We start from the raw sequence: 21,339 nt of genomic DNA, 5'->3' as shown, positions 1-21,339 counted from the left end.
GCCAGTCATACCGCCGGGTCCCCACCCGTCACCGACAAGGAGGGGGCGACATCCATGAACGACAGGTCAGAATCCGGTTGTTAAGTAGGGGATGGGACCTCCGGTGACATCAGAGGCTCTTCGTCACGGGACTTATGTTTCTTCTTCTTTTCAGGCTGAGATTGAGGAGGGCTGTGTGGCATAAAGGAGCCAGCTGCAGCAAGATCAGGAACAGAAAGAGACCGGGCGACCTGGGGGCTGACAGACCGCGGGGACTTATACTCCTGTATCTTCTTTTCCTTCTTATATACTGGGCAATCTGGTGAACGTGGAGAATGACTGCCATGACAATTTACACACACAGGAGGGGGAACACAGGGACTCCCCTCATGGAGTGGACGTCCACAGTCACCACAGAGAGGGGCCTGTGAACAGCAGGAAGACATGTGTCCAAAACGCAAGTACTTAAAACACCTCATAGGAGGTGGGATGTACGGCTTCACATCACATCGATAAACGATAATCTTAACTTTCTCAGGGAGGGATCCCCTTCAAAGGCCGGGATAAAGGCACAAGTATCAATGCGATTGTCTTTAGGACCCTTCTGAACGCGCCGAACAAAGTGAACATCCCGCCGTCCGAGATTGTCCCGAAGTTCCTCATCAGTTTGAAGGATGAGGTCTCTGTGAAAAATCACACCTTGAACCATATTTCGAGACTGGTGGGGGGTAATGGACATAGGAATTGTGCCAAGATGGGTACAGGCACGAAGGGGCACAGATTGGGCAACTGAAGCAGTTTTCATCAGCAACGAACCCGACCGCATCTTGCTCAGGGGGTCCACTTCGCCGAACTTGTCTTCAATGTGTTCCACAAAGAATAAAGGTTTGGTATTGGTGAAAGTATCTCCATCAGTCGTGGTGCAAACTAGATAACGGGGGAAAGGTTTCGCCCCTAGCCGACGGGCCTGACCCTCTTCCCAGGGGGTAGTCATGGAAGGGAAGGCCGAAGGGGCAAGAGAAGCAGCACTTGAAGAATCAGTTCCAAGCAGAGAGACGGCCGCAGAAGAACGGCCAGAGTTCTGGACCCGTATGCGTTTCATTTGCATAGCGTCCGCCCTGATACCAACCACTCTGATCAGGGGCTCTCGTCACGGGCGCCACCCAACCACAGCAAGGGCCGTCTGGCACGGCGGCCATTGCCAGGAGTTCCGATGCTCCAGGATGACGAGCAGCCACTCCAAGGCATGCATGAGGAAGTCACAGCTCAGGTATCAGAAGTGTGATACCTGTGTGTTCAGGTGGCTCAACCAAAAGGGTACATAGCGACCACACCATATGGGCTGGCTACCGTGCTGGCTATGCACCCTAGCATCAGACAACGACGTGAAAGGAAAGATGGAATGTACTAGGGAGGCGCACGTCGGAGACACTAGGTAAGGTGCTCTTCCCGAAATGGCTCATAGTACGGAGGAGAAATTTTGTAATGGAGGTCAAACCCCAGAGGACGACCAAGGAATGCCAAAAGGAGGAGATGATTACGCAACAAAGCCGAATTGTAAAACCAACAGTACCAGGAGGATAGCGGGGGCCAACATAAGCAAGGACACCAAGAGAGGGAAAGGAGAGGGCGAGGGGAAAAGAGCAAGGAGGGGATGGGGAAGGAAATGCAGCCCTGGAGAGAAAGAAGGCTGCAATAGCTCGGGGCCCCGTACTCACCATGCACGTATCCACAGAAGAGTTGTGGACCCCCTGGGGGGACAATTATAGGTTCTAAAGATGCTGTAGCGATTCTACAGTCCATTCATATAGCAACCCATACGTAAACAATTATTCCATTGCTTTCAGATATGGGCAAATTTGCTCTAAAGCTGTTTGTTGTCGTTCAAGAGCTTCATTGTTTGAGTACTCATAAACGTCAGTTCATGTTCCCAGTACCGTATTTAATCGTCCATTCTCATTCCTCTGGCAAATTGACCGAAGAACTATCCAAGACATTTCTGCAAGAAGCGGTAGTGGAACAAATCAGTGGAGAGAAACTTCTGCTAAGCACGTTATGTACTAATTATTGGTATTATTATTTTATTTATTACTACCACTATTAGTTTTGTTATTATTATTATTATTACTTCTCCTTTCTCTTCTCAGACGTTATGTCTGGTCAAAAATGGAAAGTAACGCAGACCTTGAAAAAGCGTGACTTCCTTTTAACTGTATGGTATATGTTACATTGCATTTAGGAACTTTCGGGTAATTGAACATGTATCAATAATTACAGGTTTCTGTAGTTGTATATATACGTTTGGATGTAGCTGTATTGTGTTGATGTACTGGTGGATATTGTGTGGTATGACACCTGTAGTTGATAGTATAATTGGTATGATGTCAACTTTATTCTGATGCCACATGTCTTTGACTTCCTCAGCCAGTTGGATGTATTTTCAACTTTTTCTCCTGTTTTCTTCTGTATATTTGTTGTATTGGGTATGGATATTTCGATTAGTTGTGTTAATTTCTTCTTTTTATTGGTGAGTATGATGTCAGGTTTGTTGTGTGGTGTTGGTTTATCTGTTATAATGGTTCTGTTCCAGTATAATTTGTATTCATCATTCTCCAGTACATTTTGTGGTGCATACTTGTATGTGGGAACGTGTTGTTTTATTAGTTGTATGGCAAGTTGTTGATGTATTATTTTTGCTGCATTGTCATGTCTTCTGGGGTATTCTATATTTGCTAGTATTGTACATCCGCTTGTGATGTGATCTACTGTTTCTATTTCTTGTTTGCAACGTCTGCATTTATCTGTTGTGGTATTGGGATATTTAATAATATGCTTGCTGTAATATCTGGTGTTTATTGTTTGATCCTGTATTGCAATCAAGAATTCTTCCGTCTCACTGTATATATTGCCTTTTCTTAGCCATGTGTTGGATGCATCTTGATCGATGTGTGGCTGTGTTAGATGATATGGGTGCTTGCCATGTAGTGTTTTCGTTTTCCAATTTACTTTCTTCGTATATGTTGATGTTATGTGATCTAAAGGGTTGTAGAAGTGGTTATGAAATTGCAATGATGTAGCCGATGTATTTATATGAGTGATTGCTTTGTGTATTTTGCTAGTTTCTGCTCGTTCTATAAAGAATTTTCTTAAATTGTCTACCTGTCCATAATGTAGGTTTTTTATGTCGATAAATCCCCTTCCTCCTTCCTTTCTGCTTAATGTGAATCTTGCTGTTGCTGAATGTATGTGATGTATTCTATATTTGTGGCATTGTGATCGTGTAAGTGTACTGAGTGCTTCTAGGTCTGTGTTACTCCATTTCACTATTCCAAATGAGTAGGTTAATATTGGTATAGCAAAAGTATTTATAGCTTTTGTCTTGTTTCTTGCTGTCAATTCTGTTTTCAGTGTTTTTGTTAGTCTTTCTATATATTTTTCTTTTAGTTCTTCTTTAATATTTGTATTATCTATTCCTATTTTTTGTCTGTATCCTAGATATTTATTGGCATCTGTTTTTTCCATCGCTTCTATGCAGTCGCTGTGGTTATCCAATATGTAATCATCTTGTTTAGTGTGTTTTCCCTTGACTATGCTATTTTTCTTACATTTGTCTGTTCCTAAAGCCATATTTATATCATTGCTGAATACTTCTGTTATGTTTAGTAATTGGTTGAGTTGTTGATTTGTTGCTGCCAGTAGTTTTAGATCATCCATGTATAGCAAATGTGTGATTTTGTGTTGGTATGTTCCAGTAATATTGTATCCATAATTTGTATTATTTAGCGTGTTGGATAGTGGGTTCAGAGCAAGGCACTGGAAAGGACTTAATGAGTCGCCTTGGTATATTGCACGCTTAATCTTTATTGGCTGTAATGTGATATTATTTGAATCTGTTTAGATATTAAGTGTGGTTTTCTAATTTTTCATTACTATGTTTAGGAACTGTATCAATTTAGGATCTACTTTGTATATTTCCAATATATGTAGTAACCATGAGTGGGGTACACTATCAAAAGCTTTTTGGTAATCAATGTATGCATAGTGTAGCGACCTTTGTTTGGTTTTAGCTTGATATGTCACCTCTGCATCTATTATTAGTTGCTCTTTACATCCTCGTGCTCCTTTGCAACAGCCTTTCTGTTCTTCATTTATAATTTTGTTCTGTGTTGTATGTGTCATTAATTTCTGTCTAATGACTGAAGTTAATATTTCGTATATTGCTGGTAAGCATGTTATGGGGCGATATTTTGCTGGGTTTGCTGTGTCTGCTTGATCTTTATGTTTCAGATAAGTTATTTCATGTGTAAGTGTATCAGGGAATGTGTATGGGTCTGCAATGTAACTGTTAAATAATTCAGTTCGATGTGAATGTGTTGAGGTGAACTTCTTTAGCCAGAAATTTGCTATTTTATCTTTTCCAGGGGCTTTCCAATTGTGCGTAGAATTAATTGCTTGGGTGACTTCATGTTGCAAAATTATCACTTCAGGCATTTGTGGTATCATCTTGTATGTGTCTGTTTCTGCTTGTATCCACCGTGCATGCCTGTTACGTTGTACTAGGTTTGACCATATGTTGCTCCAGAAGTGTTCCATGTCTGTTATGTTTGGTGGGTTGTCTATTTTAATGTGTGTGTTATCTATTGTCTGGTAAAATTTCTTTTGGTTTGTGTTAAATGTTTGGTTTTGTTTCCTTCTATTTTCACTTTTCTTGTATCTTCTAAGTCGTTTGGCCAATTCTTGTAATTTCTGCTTCTTTTCATCTAATTGCTCTATCGCTTCTTGTTGTGAGATTTTACCTAACCTTTTTCGTTTTTTGTCTGATATTTCATTTCTTATAAATTATGTTAGCTGTCCAATGTCTTTTCTCAGTTTTTCTATTCTGTTCTGTAGCCTGTGTTGCCATTCTGGTTTTGTGGGTTTCTTCTGTGTGTTGGTTTGTTCTGATCTCTGCCTAGTGTGTATATTTAGTGTAGTGAGTGCTAATTATTACTTCTGCACACGTGATACACCAGTTTCTTTATTTTTATGTTCTGATTGTATTTTTTGTGAAACTACTAATGTATTCTATAGGTATACTACCTTCAAAGAAACGAAGCGAAAGCAGACTGCCAAGAGAACATCTGTAAACTCAAAACAGCCCTTTTACATGCCATAAACATGTTGTCCCATATAACACTTTTATGCATAAAAAGTAAAAAAAAATATTATCAATGTGATTTAAACCTAAGACTTTTGGACGATTTAATGCCCTACCAACTTCCCCATGTAAGCTGTACATATTAGTTACTCACAGTTATACTTTTCCTGTGCTCCATAGTTCTAGTGTCACTTTTAATTACTGTTTACAACCATTCTGCTGGGCAACAGCACATAATAGTAACTAAATCAGGGTTTCGGGTGATACTCTGTCGACACACAACGTTTGGTATCGATCTGAGTGTCTGACATCTGGAGGTTTGGGTGTAAGCCACTACTTCTGTCATATTTAGCCTCCCAGGTCTCCACATCCCAGTCCATGTGATTGTTAGGGTTACCCGAAGTAGCAAGTCTACCGTAATTGTCTGACCTCATTAGGAATGTTAAAAGACTGCATCTGATGACAAGTTCCCATGATCCCTACTGATATGCTGTACAGTGCTGTTTGTAACATTGTCCCTCAACTACATGTGTTGCTGATGAATGACGACCAACATGTTGAGCATTTGTTATAAAGAACAATGTTCTTGGTAATATTTGCTCTTGAATCATAAGAAGCGCCATATTTGTTGCTCATTTTGTGCATTTTTTTGTTTCAATGAAACATCACATCATTTCAAGCCCATGTGTCAATTATTACCTGTCTACCTGGATCATTCCATGAAGTATTGAATTTTCAAATATTAACGAACTTTTGGGTTACCCTGCACAATAATCTTCCATACTAACACGTGCACTACTGTGTCAGTACCTACATATGATGCACAGATCATATGATCACAACAGAATGACCAACAAAAAATGGCGTAAGGTGTGAGGTAGACCTGCTGTTGAGGTGTTTACCATACCTGTGACGGCCCAAGTGCCCTTTTTTGAAGTTTCAGCAGCAATTGGCTCGAAGTTAGACTACAATTTTCATCTCGAGGTCCTATTTTCCTTGACCACACTGGTGCAACAAAGATGTCAAACATAGAAGACATAATGATGAGAGAAGACAGAAAACAGTTGAGACAGGAACATCTATTATAAGGAGCAAGCCTATGCCAGTACAACCCAGCATATGCTGCCCCTATCTCATGTCACAATTATCATCTCTAACGCATGCTGCCACTGAGGGGCTTGTCACTGCCACTATTGCTGTCCCTGATGTCACCGCCACTAGTCCCACCATCTCCACTACCACTACTGCCATCACAGCATATCCTCACCATACATCACCATGAGTAAACAAAGTGTCATGTACAAATTAAGCAGATACCAGTGCCATAGGACTTCCTATGTAGTTTATCCCAGTGACTGAAGCCCTCAAACTGATTCTGCAATCTTTTGATGGCAGTAAAGATAAATTAATCCTGGATAACTGTCATAGATCATTCTAATTAGTTTCAGAAGCACAATATGATGTGCTCCTGCTGTCCATCAAAACTAAAATAGTTGTTCGACTAGAAGTAAGTTACTTGTAAAGAACTTAAAAGCAACTTGGCTTGATGTCAGAAGCATATTATTGATAAACAATATTAGTAAAAGAACTTTGGACTGCTATTCATGTAAGATGTTTTCAAGGAGGCAAGAGGAAAATGAATCTGTGGCACAGTGTGGCTCTCGTGTAGGTGAGGTGGTTTGCACACAAATTGAGAGAGGCAGTCCACAGGTCAAGGCAATTGTCTGAGTTTGAGGGAAGCTTAGCATTTATCGGGAAGTTGAGTCATATAGTTTTCACTCAACAGATATACGGAGACAGTTAAATGACGATGAGTGCTAGATAGGAACACATTGCAGCAAGTGAAGCAATAGAGACTGCACTCACTGAGAAAGTGGCAATAGTATTACTAAGGGAAAAGAACGCTGGCTATAAACCGAGCTTCGCAAAGTCCAAGCATACTAAAGGAGTCAAATGCTATACCTGGAGAAAATCAGGACACACAGCGAGAGACTGCTGAAGCCTTGAAGGTGTGGTAAGTGTGGCTGAAGTAACCTCAGTACACAATACTACATATGAAAAACCAGAATGCATAGTCAAGTCTGTACGACTGTACAAGCAATCCCAGAGGGAATATGAAGAGATTTGAAAGGAGTTATAAGAATTGAGAGAGGAGTTGGAACAACTGTAAAGGTGTATATGAGAGAACCCTGTGGGAGTTGTAGAGAGACAGTTGAGCTATGACCTGTGAGATGCGAAATTAGCAACTCACCATGACACCAGACATGGATATGGGGGCCAGCATGGCTAGGTATGGGAATGTGACATGCTGGCAGTGATGTGGGCAGTTTGTGGTCTGGATTCACTGAGGATGTGTGAGCATTCAGTTGAGCCAGACACAGCTGGAACTTGGTGGTCTGGAATACAGAGTGTTACTGGTGCTATCACACTTGTTAGAGTTTAGTTGTCGGCTACTTGTCCATTGGAGCAAGCGAGCTTGCTTGGTGAACAGTCGTGTGTCCATATTGTGGACTGTATGGTGAGAACTTTTGTAATGGGTAACGATTTATTCTTAAGTGATGTGTAAACTACTACATCCTTGCTCCTTTCTGGTCAAGATGCTATTTGTGGTCATCACTCCAGTTAGCTGTTGTGAGTTGCTAGGCTCTGTTTAGCTGATTTTATGGACATGTATTAATGATTTCTGGTGAACGTGTACTCAGTTTTTGATTTTGTTGTCTGCTCTCCATATTACTGAGCCATGTGGGTGGATTGTTTATGTGCAAAAGCTACATTTTCTGTCAAATCATTCTGTAAGTTACCTGCATGGCGTATTAATTATTCAATACTCGACAGACTTCTTTAATTCGTTAGTGTCTTGTATTATTTGATTTGGGTAGAGTTCAATGCTTACATTGCCTTAATTCATCAGCATTCTGCATTTAACTAGAATACTGTTCAAAGCTTTCACTGCTTGTCAAACTTGTTTTACGTGTTGGTGCTTTATATTTTATTATAATAGCGTTAAATTCTGCTTATAAAGCTGGTCTTAGTATAAATTTAACCCCTATTTTGATCTGCCATTGTGTTGTAAGGCTCTCTATGATTAAGCTTAAGACTGTTCACGTAATTTCTGGCAAATTCTGAAGTTTCTTCACCAATTGTAAAATTGTTAAATGGCAGTTGGATGTAAATTCAGTTACCCATTCCACCATAAATGCTACTAAAGTTCTTTATAGCGTAATTATGTCCACTTAAGATTCGTCAGTGTTGCTGTGAACATAAATGGCAGAAGCATTGCGTTTCTTAACGAAAACAGTACGTAAATGTGTATTACTTGAAATGAATTCGCCGTGGTAGATATTTATCATTGGGCCTTATACCATTTATGCCGTTGCTAAAAATAATTATTTGCTTGATCTTGACCTGTAATTCTCCATCAATCACTTTTACTTAAATTTTCTTAGCTTCCCCATGGAAGACATTTATTAAGGGGCCTTAAGCCGCTTCTGTGGTTGCTAAGTACGGCCATATGCCTGACCAACTGATGTTCTTGAATTGTATGTCAACGAACAACATTGTAGAGTAATTAATAATTTGCCTGTAACTGGGTAGTGATTGAATTTTTTCAACAATTTCATTTTGCCCCACCAAAGTGGGGCGATCTTTGTTTCTTTTATTTTTTTTTTCTTTTTTTTTTTTTTTTTTTTTAATCACCATCCTGATCCCATGAATTTATGAGGTTGTTTCTAACTAGGTATTTCTTCATTATAAGAGTTTAATTTTTTTCCAGTTAATAAATTGCTGTTCTAGCATATTTTATTTAGTGCTTCTACTACCTTTCCACTCACCTTTTGTACATGAGAAGGTACGAGTAGTGCAACAAACTGGATATGGCAATCAGAGAGTTGTACTGTATTACATAATTAATTATGACTCAGAAGACAAGGAACTATGAGTGGTATTAAAACGAGCATTTTTCCTTACGATACAAGATGACGTAAGGTTGCAATGAGTGGTTTTTCATGTAAATATTTGTTTAATGTTTTGGAGGGGCTGATGTTTAGAGATAGCTCAAATGAAAACGGAGCTTTTATGTAGTAGCCTAAGGTTAGATGGACGAGCAGATGGACTAAGAACTATAAGGGGAATGTGGGGTTTCTTAGCTTTGTTGGTTAATGAAAGACGAAAATTGCATATAATCAATGTTGTAAACTATAACATAAAATCTTCTGTTGAGGACTGGTCTTGGGTTCAGACTCATGGCCTGGGTATTCCCAAACAGGGGAGGTACGTAAAGCCATCAATAGTTTTGGGCATTGTTGAGTTACAAACAGCTCAATTGCAGGCATGTGTGAGGCAAGAAGGCAGGTATAGAGGCACGGATATTCATTTTACAAGCAAGCCTCTTTGTACACCATAAGGCAGCCAGACCAAGCAGCGCAATCATGGCAACATTGCAGAATGCGTTTCTTCAGGGATCCAAAAGTATGGAAATCGCATTGGGAGAGATTGGGACTGTATGGAGGATGTTTAAGCGCTTCCCAGCGAAACTTCTGCAGCGTAATAGTCACAATAGGCATACCAGCTCTGGGAAAGTCACGATAACGTTTTTCTTTGACTGCAAGGGCCTGCTGTTACTGGAACACGGCGCTCCAATTAACGCACAGTGGAACGTGGTCATTTTGCAAAAATTGAAGTGCGTATCAAACCCAAACGCCTAGAAATGATGACGGACGTCGTCATTCTATTGCACGACAATACCTGCACACATGTTTCCATGGTTGTTTCGACTACACCTACACTGCAGAAGTTTCGCTGGGAAGCCGTTACACATCCTCCACAGAATCCTGATCTCTCACCGTATCTTTGGAGCGCTGAAGAAAGGCATTCATAGCCGTCCATTTGTTTCAGATGAAGAGGTACACACCTGGGTATAGATACGGTTCCACAGGCTACCAGAAACATTCTTCCATGAAGGCATTGACAGTCATGTCTGACAGTGGGATAAATGTATTAACAATTATGGCGATTACTCTTAAAGTAATGAACAGTTTACTTTGCTCCATCTATCTTGTTTTTATTTGGCCGAGTCTTATATCATTACCAAAAGCCAAAGTAAATATACTTCAAATATTACTTAGTTCATGAAGGAAAAAGAGGTTAATGGTCCTACAAGCTCACAAAATGCCAATAATCCATGTCTAATCGGACTCTTCTGCTAAACATTGTCACTGAAGTGCTGCTGTTGGACCTACCTTCGTTGGTCTGTGTAGACGCCCAATATCCAATGTTGCCAACAGTAGCTCGTCTGACACCAACTATATGGGCGTGGGGTTCTCTAGTGGGTAGTCAAGGGCAGATACAGTCACATTCAGCTTTGTAGTAGTTTGTTTATTTGTTTAGTCCAGTCCACAATTGATATATTATCCCTAGCAACAAAGTGGTGTCAGGTTGTTACCTGCAGCTTCCATGCTTAGTGTGTCTCAGATGCGAGTTCATTCATTCAAGGATGCTCCAGGACCTCTGCCGCAGTTGTTGGCAGGTTACTCGAAATGGAAGAAAGAAGTATTAGACGCGAAAAATAACATGAAACTGAACTATCAAATTTCCCCTATAGTTGGGGAATCTAGCCTCTGCACCAAAGGGCTGAAGCTCGAACTGACACCTTCCCAGGTACCAATCCATTGGGCTTCTGCCATAGATAGTCGCCAGTAGCAAGATGTCTAGGATGGGGTTCGCTTCTATTAATCACCACAGCTGGGGCAGGCCTGCCATCCACCTTGCTAGCATCATAGCAATGCTTGGCTGCACAAGCAATGGATACAGCTGCGCCATCTCGCCTGGAATGCCTATTAAGCAATCGCTCCAGTCCTAGGACACACTAAACAATGCAGCTGCTTGTGATTACACAATAGTGCTTCGCTGTTGAGGACTGTGGGTTTGACACCCACTACCTGTTGATGTGGGCACAAGACTTCTGTTGTAGAATGGACTAAATAAATAAATCAGTTAGTAGCAAGCTGGATGTGACTGGATTTGTCCTCTCCTATGCATTAGAAAACTCCAAGCCCCTGCACTACTGACGCAACAATCTGAAGTCCTAAACGCTGCAATCATGTTTTTCGACTTTCTCCATGGCCTCTGCTAACTTGTGTCGGCTGACTATAAACGACATGTAACTTACCAGAGTCTGAGGAATGAAATGCAGTATACCTAGCGGCTGGATGGCCTCCCTGGCATTGGTTCCCATGCAATGTCGTAGACAGTATTTGCATCATTCTTGGAACATCCAGTATCAGTATAATTGAGATTGAAATCCTAACATAATTTTACAAATTTGATGCAGTCGGTGTAGATTTTATTTTCCGAAGCACTGCTGTGAAAACCTTGCAGGCCTAATTTCGTATTTTTCTGTTGCTATACAGAAGGTACAATGGCGAATCAAAAGAAATCCTCATCTTAGTAATGTTACCATAAAGGTCACGGTATTGGACACACTTCAGTTGAGATTGCTGTCAGTGTGAGGATCTCAGTTGGTTCTTAGCACACCCAAATACATCACAAATCCTTATAAATTTTACTGACGTGGCGTCTTCAGCCAGGGTAGTTTGACCCAATGCAGTGACAGGCAGGTGTAGTTAACTGGTTAGGTACTGTTTCCTGAAATGGACTGCCACTAGTTGTGACTCAGACGTTAAGATTTGGAAAGGCTATCATGAATATTGTTGAAATTGCGTAAGCCATACTAGTTTTTTATTCACGATGTTTGCACTACCATTACAAAAAAGGTTTGCCATGCGCAGTGAGCTGTGGGCAAACTTTCGCACAGATCCTTCGATGTAAACTTCGAACAAGGAGTGACGGAAATACAGGAATCGGATTAGAATTCAGGAGGGTGAGACATCAATGACAAGATTTATTAATGACATTGCCATCCTCAGTGAAAGTGAAGAAGATTACAAGGTGTATTGAATGGAATGAACGGTCTAAAGAGGACAGAGTATGGATTGACAGTAAACGTCTGAAAGACAGAAATAATGTGGAATATAAGAAATGAAATTATCGATAAACTTAACATATAAATTGGTGAGGAAGATGTAGGCGTGGTGAAGGAATTCTGTCGTCTCGGAAGAAAAGCAACACTTGACGGAAGCAGCAGAGGTGGGATAGAAAACGGACTAGTACAAGAAAAGAGCGCATTGCCGCCAAAAGAAATGTTCTTGGGCGGCCGCTATGGCCGAGCGGTTCTAGGTGCTTCAGTCGGGAACCACGCTGCTGCTGTGGTCGCAGTTTCGAATCCTGCCTCGGGCATGGATGTGTATGATGTCCTTAGGTTAGTTCGGTTTGAGTAGTTCTAAGTCTAAGGGACTGATGGCCTCAGATGTTAAGTCCCATAGTACTTTGAGCCATTTGAACCATTTTGAAATCTTCTGGGCTAAAACATCGGCCTGAATCTGAGGAAAAAATTTCTGAGAATGTATGTTTAGAGCACTGATTTGCATGGTAGTCAATTATGGACCATTGGAACACAAGAAAAGAAGAGAACCGGAGCATTTGAGATGTGGTGCTACACTGAGGTGACAAAGGTCGTGAGGTAGCGATGTGCACATATGCAGATCGTGGTAGTATCGTGTACATTCCGAGACCCACAGTGTCAAAAGTGTATCGAGAATACCAAATTTCAGACCTTGTGTCTCACCACGGAACAACGCAGTGGCTGACGGTCATTATTTCACGACAGAGAGCGCCTGAGTATGTGTAGAACTGTTAGTGCTAAAAGTCAGGCAACATTGGGTGAAATAACTGCAGAAATCAATGTGGGACGTGCAACAAATGTATCCGTTAGGACAGTGAGGCGAAATTCGACGTTAATGAGCCATGGAAGCAGACGACCGACGCGAGAGCACGACATCGCCTGCGACTCCTCTCCTGGGCTCGTGACCATATTGGTTGAAATCTAGACAACTGGAAAATCGTGGCATGGTCAGATGAGACCGGATTTCAGTGGGTAAGCGCTAATGGTAGGGTTCGAGTGTAGCACAGACACCACGAACCCATGAACCTCCATGGTCCAGATAGTCAACAAGGCACTGTGCAAGGTTGTGGTGGTTACATAATAGTGTGGGCTGTGGAATGGACTTGGTGCTCATGATCAACTGGACCGATCATTGACTGGAAATGGTTACGTTTGGCTACTTGGAGACCATTTGCAGCCATTCATGGGCTTTATATTTCCATCAGCGATGAACGTTTTATGGATGACAATGCACCATATCACCGGGCGAAAATTGCTTGCGATTTGTTTGAACATCATTTTGGGCAATTTGAGCTAATGATTTGGCTACCCATATCACCCAACATGTGACATAACCGACAAGTTAGTTCATGCGCGACATCCTGCACTGGCAACACTTTCGCGATTGTGGATGGCAATAGAGGCAGCATGGCTTATTATTTATCCAGGGAACTTACAACAATTTGTCGAGTCCATGCCACTTCGACTTGCAGCACTACAGGCCAAAAGGAGGTCTGACACATTATTAGGAGGAATCCCATGACTTTCATCATTTGAGCGTATGGAAGGATGTTCAGAATTAAGGGGACTGATAAGATAAGAAATGAGGAGGTTCTCCGCTAAATCGACGAGGGAAGGACATATGTAGACCACTGACAACAAGACAGGGTCAGAATGATTGGACATGTGTTAAGACATCAGAGAATAACTTTCAAAATACCAGAGGGTGCTTTAATGTGTAAAAACATTAGTAAGAAACAGAGATAGGAAGATATCAAACTAATAATCGAGTACGTTTGGTGGTGCTGTGGAACGATGTTTTTGGTTTGTGGAGCGCTCAACTGCGCGGCTATCAGCGCCCGTAAAGAGGCCCTGTCTTTACACAGTCCATTCTCGCCAAGTTCACAAATGATGATGGAATGATGAGGACAACAGAAACACCCAGTCTCCGGGCACAGAAAATTCCCAACTCGGCCGGGGATCGAACCCGGGGCCCCGTGATCCAGAGGCAGCAACGCTACGTTTGGTGATATTGCTGCCCTGAGATGAGGTTGGCGCAATAGAGGTATTCGTGATGGACTCCGTCAAATGTGTAAGAAACCTATGTAATAAAATGAAATACGTGCTGCATTCGCGTTTATGGTATTGTATTACAAACAGTTTCGGTGACTCAATACGCCATCTTCAGGCCTTAACCAAAGTTAAGTGGTTGAGCTCACGTCGAATACAGGATCCTATCAGTGGTCAATATCTATGAACTGGCTTCCGCAGACTACTGTAAAAGCGATGTTGTATGTGCAACCATCAACTACCAACTGGTAGACTGGTGATAAAAACAGCCTGGATTCGGTGTTACATGGCATTGGCATCACATTTTGTGGAGATGATTAAGTATTTTTGTCTAGGATGTTGACATGCACCAATCGTGTGCTGATACTTTGATCAAGCAGGGAAAGCCTTTACTTACCACAGTGGTACCATCTATTGTCTAGGTTTTGTCCAGCTCATACCACCCACAGATGTGAGACTACACACGTAGCGATCCAGTAACTAGCAGGTGCATTTGAAGACACTGCTGCCTCCCAGTAAACTAGTCTTGAAGGATGGCCAGTACAAACGAAGTCTGACAGTGGCAGCAGATTGGGATGGACGGAAGCGCGCTCAAGCCGCCGCGGCTGCCGCCGCCGTCATCCTATAGGCTGCGCGCGAGTGGCGACGTATTTCCTTTACGTTCCTCAGCATTTGATCCAATTTGGCTGCTCCCAGATTAATCCCCACGCCGGCTCGCCGGCGCCGCAGGCCCACGCAAATTAACGCAGAGGCCTGGCGCCATAAAACACACGGTCCGCAGATTGGGCACCGCCGCTCCCAGCCAGGCAGTGCCCGCTACGGCAAAACCACTTGTTCTGCACGCTGTCATTTATTTTCCCTTAACGACTACGACTGCAGAAGTAATCACGAAACAGTACCCTGTCATACATAGCAACTGCTGTGCCGCCCTGTTCTTGAAATACACATGCTAATGTTCAAAGTAGCTGGGGTTAACGTTCAGAGCCCGAAAACAGTCTTGTTTATTTTAACTTAATTCGCATTAAAACTCTTTCGTACTCGTACAGTGGGCACTCGCGCTGAATAGACGTGACGAGAAATTAAAAAAGTGTTATACATCGAAAGCGCTTGTTGTGATACGGAAAGAAAAGTATGGATCAGAGACCATGCAACAACCCCACTTCGCACTACTGACGAAAACGTGATGATGTGGAGTCATCGTAACAGCCAGATACTTGAATGGTCTGTCCACTCCCCTTGCGACTTCTATAGCTGTGTCCGTTCCCGGAACATATCGCACAGTCGTCAGTCCGTTGATGATACCTTGACACTAGTGATGATCGGTAAGCTATTGGCAATGAATGATAGGAATACACACTCTCAGAAATGTTTTCCTCAAATTAAGATCTATGTTTATACTGCACGACTTATACTCGTCCGGAATACCTTGTATTCCTGTGATAATGTGCTTTCAGTGCCCTCCTTACTTTGTCCGTCATGTGTTGTTTTGGGACCAAAGTAGCAGAATTCCTTAAGTTCGTCTACTTCGTAGTCCCCAATTCTGATGTTAAGTTTATCGCTAGTTACATTTTCGCTATTCCTCATTACTCTCGCGTTTCTTCGGTGTGCCGAAAGGAAATAACGAATGTTACAGCAATAAAAACGACGTTAAAGACACAGGCAACAGGAACACTAAAAGTAAAGCGTAGGATCCAATCAGAAAATGTTTCGACTGTGTGCACATGGCCTCATCTAACGTGATTGCAAAAATGGTTCAAATGGCTCTGAGCACTATGCGAGTTAACTTCTGAGGTCATCAGTCGCCTAGAACTTAGAACTAATTAAAGCTAACTAACCTAAGGACATCACACACATCCATGCCCGAGGCAGGTTTCGAACCTGCGACCGTAGCGGTCGCTCGGTTCAAGACTGTAGTGCCTAGAACCGCATGGCCACTCCGGCCAGCAGCTGTTGTTAAACGGTTTTTAAACAATGTTTTATCGACAACAATTCAACGGAAAGGCAACAGATACTCAGAGCAAAATCTACTGTCAATTTTGTTGTGGCACGAGACTCTTTCCAAGTATGGCAGAAGAGAGATTTCAGTGATTTTACGCAATATACAGTGTGAAAACGTCGAGCTTGCGCACGAGAAAAGACATAGCGCCCTTAAGCAGTGCGAAGAGGATTACATGACGCATCAGGTAAGTCAAATAATATGGAGTAGTTTCTGTATGTGTACCAAAAATTACCTACACGGTGAACATGCGAATTTCACTGTTCTGTTATTTTGCTTCATTCATCTTTAGAACTAGTAACTCTGACGATAATAAATAGTTCGTGTGAGAATCGGAACGCTTTTTCCTTCATTAGTATACACTCTCCGGTCACAATAATGTGACCATCTGTCAAAATCCTGGATCACCACCCTTTGGAACTCGGACTGCTGCGAGACGTGCAGGAAGAGACTCTGTGAGGTATTAGGAAGTACCGACAAGGACGTGGAGCCAGGCCGACTCCTGTGGCGTGGTCCGCTGCGCTAGGTTTCTCGGTTGAGGATCCACTGTGCGGCAAGCCCGATCGAGGTCGCGGCACAAATTCTCGAGTGGGTTTAAATCCGGGGAGTTTGTTGGCCAATGAAGGACGGCCAACCCTCCAAGGTGCTGTTCGAACCACGAGCATACACCGCGCGCTGTGTGGGGCGGGGTATTGTCTTGATGGTCGATGCCATCGTGGCGCGGAAAAGGAAACTGCATGTAGGGGTTGACATGGTCCGCAAGGATACCTGTATACTTGGGTCGATCCATTGTGTCTTCCAGGATGACGAGATAATTCATGGAATGCCACAAAAACATTCCCCAGATCCTAACATTCCGTCTTTGCTTTCAGAGGTTGCACGCCGTACACGCCAACAGCCTTCAGTCCGACGGAGCATAAAACTTGGTTCATCTGAAGGGCCACCTGTCGCCACACAGCGTATGTCCAATTGAGGTACTGCAGTGCAAATCCCAACCGTGATCGCCGATGAGCAGCAGTCAGCATGGATGCGTGGGCAAGGCGCTTGCTGCAGAGGCCCATACGCAACAATGTTCACTGAACAGTCGTTGAGGAGACACTGTTTATAGCCCTTTGATTCATGTGGGCAGGCAGTTACTCAACAGTTGCATGTCTATTCGCCTGTACAAATCTCCGCAACCATTGCGGGGTGCATCACAGATGCCTCGACGCCGGTATTGGATAGCACCATTTTGCCGGCCGGGGTGACCGAGCGGTTCTAGGCGCTACAGTCTAGAACCACGCGACCACTACGGTCGCAGGTTCGACTCCTGCCTAGGGCATGGATGTGTGTGATGTCCTTAGGTTGGTTACGTTTAAGTAGTTCTAAGTTCTAGGGGACTGATGACCTCAGAAGTGAAGTCCCATAGTGGTCAGAGCCATTCGAGCCATTTTTAGCGCCATTTGGCCGTGCACGGTGAGCTTTAACCACAGCGGAGCGTGAACAGTTTACAAAGTTAGCCATTGCGGAAATGCTTCGATCCGTGACCCGAAATCCAATGATCATGCCCTTCTGGACGTTAGTTAAAGTGATCAGTTTCCGCATTACGGCGACGACTGCGCTCTTGTAGCGTCTCCCCGACGCGCTTTATATACCCTCCACTGGCGTCTCCCAGTGTTTATTGCACGGAGACGTTGAACATATGTGGTGGTCACGTTAATATGACTAGACCATGTATGAAGATATTTTACGTATTTTATTGTAGTTATTATTAAGTAGGTCCTCGCCCCCTTCCCCTCCACAGAATCACGCTCGCTGTTCACACTGGCACCACGTGAACAAATGAAGACTACACTTCTCGAACCCCTTGTGTGTTCTCTTCTGTGTTTCCGTATGAGTAGCCCGAAACTAACAAGAAAGTCTTTAACGAGCTCAATTTTTCTCTGCCATTTTCAGTGTGAGTGTAGAGCAGGGTTTCTCAAATTGTGTTCCGCGGATGGGAAGTGAATACGTGCTCCGCGAGAAAGTACTTATAACATGGCGTTTTTTGGACATTTTCAGGATACTTTTTATAATTTAATTATGGATTCCGTTTTATTATTTATAATTTAAAACCTGTAATTGAGCAAGCTGTAAAAGAAACAAAAGAAAAATTCGGTTTGTTGTTGTTGTTGTGGTCTTCAGTCCTGAGACTGGTTTGATGCAGCTCTCCATGCTACTCTATCCTGTGCAAGCTTCTTCATCTCCCAGTACCTACTGCAATCTACATCCTTCTGAATCTGCTTAGTGTATTCATCTCTTGGTCTCCCTATACGATTTTTACCCTCCACGCTGCCCTCCAATACTAAATTGGTGATCCCTTGATGCCTCAGAACATGTCCTACCAACCGATCCCGTCTTCTGGTCAAGTTGTGTCACAAACTCCTCTTCTCCCCAATCCTATTCAATACTTCCTTCGGTGTAGGAATTAAAATCCATGGAGAAGAAATAAAAACTTTGAGGTTCGCCGATGACATTGTAATTCTGTCAGAGACAGCAAAGGACCTGGAAGAGCAGCTGAACGGAACGGACAGTGTCTTGAAAGTAGGGTATAAGATGAACAACAAAACAAGGAAAACAAGGATGATGGAATGTGGTCGAATTAAGTCAGGTGATGCTGAGGGAATTAGATTAGGAAATGAGACACTTAAAGTAGTAGATGAGTTTTGTTATTTGAGGAGCAAAATAACTGATGATGGTCGAAGTAGGGAGGGTATAAAATGTATACTGGCAATGGCAAGGAAAGCGTTTCTGAAGAAGAGAAATTTGTTAACATCGAGTATAGATTTAAGTCCCAGGAATTCGTTTCTGAAAGTATGGAAGTGAAATATGGACGATAAATAGTTTGGACAAGAAGAGAATAGAAGCTTTCGAAATGTGGTGCTACAGAAGAATAGTGAAGATTAGATGGGTAGATCATGTAATTAATGATGAGGTACCAAATAGAATCGGGGAGAGGAGGAGTTTGTGGCACAACTTGACTAGGAGAAGGGAAGGGTTGGTAGGACATGTACTGAGGCATCAAGGGATCAGCAGTTTAGTATTGGAAGGCAGCTTGGAAGGTAAAAGACGCAGAGGGATACCAAGAGATGAATACACTACGCAGATTCAGAAGGATATAGGTTGCAGTAGGTACTTGGAGATGAAGAAGCTTGCACAGGATGGAGTAGCACGGAGAGCTGCATCAAACCAGTCTTTGGACTGAAGACCACAACAATTTAAAATTGAAGTTATCAGAGAAAAAGCAAGATTTTCTCATTTTCCTAAAATTTAATTAACCGCCAAAACAAACAAGGTGATCCACGAAAGTACCAGGATTCTCAGTGTTCCCTCGGAGGAAAAGTCTGGAAATCCCTGGTGTAGAGGCGGCTATGTGAGGCCGGTTAGCTGTGTCTCGCCCATGCAGTGTTGCCAGCGAGGTAAATGGAATTCACGTTTCGTGCTGCGAGCACAGCACCGAGGAGATCAAGACTGATATGCAGACCAGGTAAACAGTTGAGTGTTTCATACCCCGAAGCACCGAGCAGGCTGGTATAGTCACAAGATGGTCGACTTGTCTTATAAAGGGCGGCGGTTCAAATTCCATCCCGACTATCTAGATTTATATTTATCGTGATTTATCTGGATCACTTAAAGCTAATGCTGAGGTGAATCCTCTGAAAACACAAGTCTATTTAGATTCATCATAGGTTTAAGAGTAGTCGAATCATAGCTGATAAGGAAAAGCTGAACGAAGCGAAAAAGAGCGTAAAGAGAGCAATGAGAGAAGCATTCAACGAATTCGAACATAAAACATTGGCAAACAATCTAAACAAGAACCCTAAAAAGTTTTGGTCATATGTAAAATCGGTAAGCGGATCTAAATCCCCTATTCAGTCACTCGTTGACCACGATGGCACCGAAACAGAGGACGACCGAAGAAAGGCAGAAATACTGAATTCAGTGTTCCGAAACTGTTTCACTGCGGAAAATCGTAACACGGTCCCTGACTTCAGCCGTCGCACGGACGCCAAAATGGAAAATATTGAAATAAACGATATCGGAATTGAAAAACAACTGCTATCACTTAGTAGCGGAAAAGCATCCGGACCAGACGAGATACCCTTAAGATTCTACAGTGATTATGCTAAAGAACTTGCCCCCTTTCTATCAGCAATTTATCGTAGATCGCTGGAAGAACGTTAAGTACCTAGCGACTGGAAGAAAGCGCAGGTCGTTCCCATTTTCAAGAAGGGTCATAAATCAGATGCGAATAATTATAGGCCTATTTCGCTTACGTCAATCTGTTGTAGAATAATGGAACATGTTTTGTGTTCTCGTATTATGACGTTCTTAGATAATACAAATCTCCTTCATCATAACCAACATGGATTCCGCAAACAGAGATCATGTGAAACTCAGCTCGCCCTATTTGCCCAAGAAATTCACAGTGCCGTAGACACTGGCGAGCAGATTGATGCCGTATTCCTGGACTTCAGGAAGGCATTTGATACGGTTCCGCACTTACGTTTAGTGAAAAAAATACGAGCTTACGGAATATCGGACCAGGTTTGTGATTGGATTCAGGATTTCCTAGAAGAAAGAACACAACATGTCATTCTTAACGGTTCAAAATCTGCAGATGTAGAGGTAATTTCGGGAGTACCGCAGGGAAGCGTGATAGGACCTTTATTGTTTACAATATACATAAATGACTTAGTTGACAACATCGGTAGCTCCGTGAGGCTATTTGCAGATGACACGGTTGTCTACAAGAAAGTAGCAACATCAGAAGACTCGTACGTACTCCAGGAGGACCTGCAGAGGATTAATGCATGGTGCGACAGCTGGCAGCTTTCCCTAAACGTAGATAAATGTAATATAATGCGCATACATAGGGGCAGAAATCCATTCCAGTACGATTATGCCATAGGTGGTAAATCATTGGAAGCGGTAACGACCGTAAAATACTTAGGAGTTACTATCCGGAGCGATCTGAAGTGGAATGATCACATAAAGCAAATAGTGGGAAAAGCAGGCGCCAGGTTGAGATTCATAGGAAGAATTCTAAGAAAATGTGACTCATCGACGAAAGAAGTAGCTTACAAAACGCTTGTTCGTCCGATTCTTGAGTATTGCTCATCAGTATGGGACCCTTACCAG

General features: G+C 42.6%; 1 protein-coding gene across 1 annotated transcript in view; it reads right to left on the bottom strand.

Annotated features, from left to right (window-relative positions):
- LOC124615739 (multiple C2 and transmembrane domain-containing protein) overlaps positions 1 to 21,339 on the bottom strand; it is a 1,088,825-nt gene that overhangs the window by 973,114 nt on the left and 94,372 nt on the right. The window lies entirely within an intron of this gene.

Source organism: Schistocerca americana, chromosome 5, assembly GCF_021461395.2.
Source record: "Schistocerca americana isolate TAMUIC-IGC-003095 chromosome 5, iqSchAmer2.1, whole genome shotgun sequence".
Classification (NCBI taxonomy): domain Eukaryota; kingdom Metazoa; phylum Arthropoda; class Insecta; order Orthoptera; family Acrididae; genus Schistocerca; species Schistocerca americana.
Note: the sequence above shows the minus strand (reverse complement) of the source record. Positions and strands in the feature narration are given on the sequence as shown.